The sequence below is a fragment of the Triticum urartu genome, chromosome 1 (assembly GCF_003073215.2).
Source record: "Triticum urartu cultivar G1812 chromosome 1, Tu2.1, whole genome shotgun sequence".
Classification (NCBI taxonomy): Eukaryota; Viridiplantae; Streptophyta; class Magnoliopsida; order Poales; family Poaceae; genus Triticum; species Triticum urartu.
The window spans coordinates 265,595,614-265,602,142 of NC_053022.1; positions in this window are offsets into that span (position 1 = coordinate 265,595,614).

A 6,529-nucleotide genomic window follows, 5' to 3' on the forward strand; every position below is an offset into this window, starting at 1 on the left:
AAGGTTTAAATACCTAGCCGCTCCAAACAGACGTACAGTTGTCACAGCAACTGGAACTGGTCCAACATATCATTGTCTTCAACGAGTCACTGGTTTCATCTTCACTTCCTTTTCTTATTGTTACTCATTGTGAAGCCATTGCATGCTTGCTTTATCTTTTGTCTTCACAACGTGAATGTATGATCCGTTTGGCTTCATAACTTCTTCCTACCTGATCCTTATTACACTACAGCTGGTTGTCATTGTGCTTTCACTCCATTGAATACTTGACCATGGCTGGCCTAGTGTAATCTAACTTCCGCTGCATAGTAATAGGCATAATCTTCGCTGTTTGTCTTCATAACTCCCACGTTTTGAAGACTTTCATAAAAATCGCCTATTCACCCCCCCTCTAGTCGATATAACGCACTTTCACCAGTGCCCAAAGTGCCAGTACTATCACAGCGAACCCCAACTTCACCAGTTAGTACGCCTATTCCTGTGGAGGTACCACAACCAGCTAGTCGTAGTTTAGCATCTATCGCAATTGATGTTGTTAAATCGTATGTGCGTATCTTCCCATCTTGGAAATATTATACTGAAGATGAAGCAAAATGCCAGTTGCAGGTGTTTGTCCAGGAGTTATGTGTAAGTAATGTTATTCATGGCAATTACTTTGCTTCATCCCATACATCCTACCTCCATGATGGTTATAATACAACAAATTTTCCCATTTTTGTCTGTAGAGAAGGACCGATTTGGAAACTCAGGATGAGGTAACCTGTGCTAATACCTCTGCTATCTTCAAGAATGCTTGGTGGCAGTATCAGAATTACCTGAAGAAAACGTACTTCACCGGCAAACAAACTCATCAAATTCCCTTACGTTCTCCTAAGACACATTTACTAGACGATGACTGGGAACGCCTTGTTCTGTACTGGTCCTGAACCAAGAATGTGGTAAGGTCTATGAGCTCATTTTCTATTTTTAAGTATTATATTCTTGCGTCTTACTGTACTTTGTTCATGTAGAACAAGTGCCTAAACTTGAAGAACAACTGTTCTAATTTAAGATTCCATTGCTATCATAGTTCAAAAAAGCGCTAGGCGTTAATTGTGCATTTTGCCACCGCCTTGCGCTTTACTGACCAAAGCGCATGCTTATGCGCAGTTATGCATAGATTATGCATAGTTATGCGCAATGCGTTTTGCCAACGCCTAGAGCCTAGGCGCGCTTAAGCCCTCGCTTAGGCGCGCCTTTTTTAACTATGATTGCTTTGCTCTTGTATCACTGTATTTACTCATACAAACTTATTTTTAAATTGAAGGATCCAATCGAAACTCCAATGGCACAACAGGTATGTTCACGCGTGTTTCTTTAACAGGTTTGCTCTTATCAATAGCTATGTTGATTTCAATTTCAATTGTGTATACAGTTGACTTTCATATCGTGCACATTACAAGCATCACAACAGAGCCAATAGTGTTGTTGTACATGTAGACCCGCTGTACCCATCTGAAATCTTTGTTGTGCCATGTTGTTTCCCACGCTTTGTATTCTTTCGCTGCTGCTTTGTCTTGAACTGATATGATTTGAACCGTGTCTCTATTTTGATTTGGCAAGACAATGCAGTGACCATAGGACATAGATATATGTTTGTTTGATGCTTTTATTATGTACTAGTACTTGGCAATAGAAGACTTGGTAGTTTAATCCTGTCCACCTTACTAATGAACCGGTTCACCAAAATGAGTTTCATATACTAGTAGATGCTAAACTTGTTATGTGTCTGCTTGTTTCTTCTTTTAGAATGCTGACAGAATATTGGGGAAGAGTGCCTTATTAAGCAATGGTAAAGGAAGTAATGCAAATAAGGTTCAGGATAGTGACACATCCTTGTTGGTCTCCAACAAAGCTAATAAAACAGCTAAGGAAGACTATCTTGAAGACAGCGAGACAACCCCAAAGTCCTGTCTTGGTTTAGTGTTCGAGTTACTGGCCACTACCGCTTGCACAAGCTATTCAAACTCACTGTCTGAATCAGTTCAGTTTCTTGAGTCTCAACTATAAGCTAAAAGACGTCGATCAGCTGTGCTGCGACAAGAAGCGGAAGGACTGCGGATGTCCCTAGAGCATTCAGATGCATACTTTCTGGTGCAACAGCAAGCGTTGGAGGATTTTAGCACCAAACAGGACAAAGCTAATCAGCTTGCTAAGCTTATTTCTAGCATGGTGGATACCCAGGATAACATTTGTTGAGCTCTACTGAAGTTGTTTGAGTTATGCTCTTGTTTTGCTGCCGCGTTTATTTGCACTGGTGGCCAATTTTGAAGGCCAGTGTATGTAATGTGCTGCTTTGTTCCCTATATTTGCACTGGTGGCAAACTTTGATGCCCAGTGGATGTAATATGTGTAATAGCGGTAATAGGCTAGCGTTAATTGCTTGCTTATTTATTTCCTTATTGTCTTGTTTAGTTGTTTGCTTCTTTTTCTGTTTTTTTCTAGTGGTCACAATAGCCTATTTTGGTAACTAGGCCAAAATAATCATGGCAACACACGGACTATTGTAACCATGGGCCTCCTGCAGGCCATATGGTCCATTGGCCTTCTATACGGGCCTTAGGGTCCATGGGCCTTCTACGGCCGTAGGGTCCATGGGCCTTCTACAGGCCATACGATCCATGGGCCTTCTACGGGTTGTACTATCCATGGGCCTCATACGGGCCGTAGGATCTGTGGACCTTCTACGGGGCATATCATCATTTTGCCAATCATGGGCCATACTATTCGTGGACCATAACGGGCCGTTAATAGGCCGTATTTGATAAGTCTATGAAAATAGCCCAACGGGTTTTTTTACATGAAAACGGCCCAACGTATTAACGGTCCGCAAATGGGCCGACTGTAACGACGGGCTGAATTTGGCCCACAAGCAGAAAATGACAGTAACGGGCCGTATGTAACTGAATGTTGCAAATGAGCCCAAGAATCAATGGGCCCTGAGAAGGCCAAAAGATAACTTGGGCTGGAAACGGCCCAATGGAATAACGGGCCGTTAATGGGTATAAAGTTATACACTGTTCATTACGGGCCAGTTTCACCACGGGCCGTTAATGGGCCAAGAGTTACAAAGGTCCTCATATGGGCCGAAAGAAGTCATGGGCCACACATGGGCCGTAAGTTAAACGGGCTGAATCATATTGGACGGCCCAGATGACGCTACTAGGCCTAATTTGGATAGGGCGTAACGGGCCCTGGGTTAGCGGGCTATAAATGGGCTATAAGCGAACAGGTCGTTAACAGGCCTTCTGTGGGCCGGCCCGCCACCTTTTGACCAAGTCAAACGGGCCGGCCTTTTCACAGGAATGGGCCTTTGTTGGGCCATGCCACGTGTCGCCGTATCATAGGCGCCTTTGGTCCAATGAGCGGATGACATCTGTCCCAGTGGTGAGCCAACACGTGTTTCCTCCAGCCAACGATGATTTTACATGTGGAAAATCCCCATTGGTCGGGGCTGTTAATGGGTTATCGGATCCAAAACCGGACCCGATAGCTTAACGGCGTTTCGTTACGGTGGATGCCACGTGTCGGTCACCCTTGACGAAAGCACTTCTGTGACGCGCGATTTATCGTCATGGAAGTGGACACTTCCGTGATGATAATTTTGGCAATGTCATGGAACACTTCTACGACATCACAGGTATGACTATCTTGATTCTGTCATAAATTTGTCATGGATGTACATGCATGACAGAAAACGCGACCTACTGCGACAAACACATATCATCACAGAAGTGTATTTTTTGTAGTGCCCTTTTCTTCCGGAGTCTGAGCCTCTATGCGAGCATCAATTTCATTCGTGCGGCGCCTCTTCAGTCTTTCCTCAATTGTGCTGGTGAATTCTCATCAACTTCATCATGGTGCGTCTCGTTTTCTTTTCTGGTGGATTCAATTCCAATTTTCGGGTTAATCACATTCTTTTCCTTGACTGAAGTGTTTCCCCTTGCTCGTTCGGCTCTCACCAGCTTATCCTTCCGGAGTGCTCAAGACATCTCAGAAGATTCGTGTTTGTGTTCAAATTAATTCGAGGTTGTCACCTCATTCGAGTCTTTCAATCGTTCCGGTGCATCATTTCTCATTCAAACAATCCTTTCCAGTGGTGTTTTCTTTTTCGTGGGCCCTAACCCACAGGTCTTTTCCCAGGATCTTACCTGACTCTTGTAATTTTTCGGAGTTACTCCCAATTCTTTTGAAGTTTGACATAAGAATGAATTTCATCAGTCAGATGCTTTTCCAAGATCGATTTCAAATTATTTTCATTGTTGGCTCAACCTCTTTGCTTTTCATTCTCCCGGAGTTTCTCAACAATTTTGGTGATGTTTCTCATCATTCTCAATAGTTGAAGACCGAAGAATAATTTTCCTCTAAATCTTGTCCATTCTCTCAAAGATTCGTGGTGCTGGCTTGTTGCTATCCTCTTATTTGGTCCCGGTCGCCAAGAATTCTATTCTTACCAATCCATAGCATGTCAGGAGTTGTTTTCCATTTCGTTTCACCGAAGGCCATCTTTTTCAGAGATTTCTTCGTTCTAAGTTTTCAGCTTGATTCTCCAATTATTTGGAGTTGATGCCTCTTCATTCGTCTCCATATTCTTTCGATGCTTCGATCAACTAGTCTTTAGTCAGCTCATGATCTCTTCGTTCCATTGAACCTAAATCCCCTCAAGTATATTTGTTCTTCTAATTCTTCCCAGTGAGGAATTCTCTTTCTTCTTTCATTTTCAAATTCTCACAGTGGTTCGTTCAAGATTCCTTTTCCTTTGTTATCATATGAATTCATTTGTTGTTTCCAGTCCTACCGGTGGTTAATGAAGACCTTCCCAAATTTTGCGCTATATCTCCCCTTAATCTTTTCCAACGCAAATAAGTAGTATGCAAATCCATTGCTTCTCATCAATTTAATTGGGGGAGGATAAGCATAACATAATTCTTATTCTTCTTTCATGAAGTTGATTAATCCCTTCTTTTCGGAGTTTGTTCATCATATCACATTCTCAGTTCAAAGTGTTTTCATCTTTTCTTTTCCGAAGTTCAAAGTTTCCTCGTCCATCTCGTCATAAACTCCATCTAAATCACTACAAGGCTTTAATCTTATTCTTTTCATCCTTCAATTCTATCTCATCATCCTTCTGTCACCAGAGTTCTTTATGGTGGTTCATCAAGATTTAATTCATTCTTCAAGTGTTCATCAAAATTCTTCTGGAGAAGCTCAAGTATCTTTTATTCTTGCGTCTCGAGGCGCAAAAAAATCTCCATATTCTTTTAAAGTGGAGTTTTGCATTTCTTCATTCTCAGCTATTCAATCATTTGGTAATGGCATAAATTCACCTCAAGTTTTGAGATGTTTACATATGCCCACGCAAATCCTTTCTTTTGTTGTTGATTTTCTCAACAACTCTGTTCAATCCTTCCTTCTAAGGAGGCTTTTCAAACTCAATTGTGGTAGAAGATGGCATTTTCTTCTCTGTTCTTTTCTTTCCACTATTTCAATTCTTCCGGAGGCATTTTGTTCTTCCTCTCGTCAAGTATCATTCCATCTTGTCAAGTTCATGTTCCACTCCATTCCATGTTCAACCGGGATGCTATCACAATTCTTTCGTTCTTATTCCTTTTCTATCTTCTTCTAACCGGAGTAGTTTCAGAGTCAATCTTGTTCCTTGAGCTTTTGATTCTCGTCATATCGTTGCTCCTCTTTCTACCCGAGTGCTCTCGACCTTGTTCATCTCTTGCGCTCTTGTTTTAGCTCATCCTCTTCCTTTCCGTCTCATTCCTAAGATCTCGGGATGAGATCTTCTGGTAGTGGAGGAGAGTTGTAATGCCCCGAGTCCGATGCGCCAGGTGTCTTCCAGTTAGTCGCCGTCGTTGCCATGTCATTCACTTGCGTGTTGCACTTTTCCATGTCATCATGTGCATTTCATCTGCATGTTTTTCAAAATTTGCATCCGGTCTTTTTCTCCATTGTCCATTTCGGTATCCGACACTCTCACATGCACCCGCAACACCTTCCAGATCTTGTTTCATGAGCGGGAGAAAAACGTTCTCGGAATGGGCTAAGATTTGTCAAGTGGTCTTGGTACACCACCGGTAGACCGCCTGTCAAATTTCGTTCTATTTGGAGGTCGTTTGATGCCCCAACGGTTAACCGCGTTAACTGCCGGACCCCTTTCTCTTTGCAGCCCAGCACCCCTCCACAACAGCCCACTAGCCCATTAAACCCCCCTCCATGCTCTTCGCCGTCGGATCACGATCGCGTGGGCGACAACCGCTTTGAAAAATACCACTCCAAGCTCCCTGTACCTATAAAAATACCACCCCCGTCCAAATCTGAGGAAGAAAGCACCCTAACCCAAATCTGCCTCGATTTCCGCACCCCAGCAGTGCCAGCCGCCACCTCCCACGGCATGGGCCCACGGAGCCCATCGCCGGCCCGCCCGAGCCCGTCTAAGCCCGAGCACGCCACTGCCCGCACCCACCTTGCCGGCCACCACCGC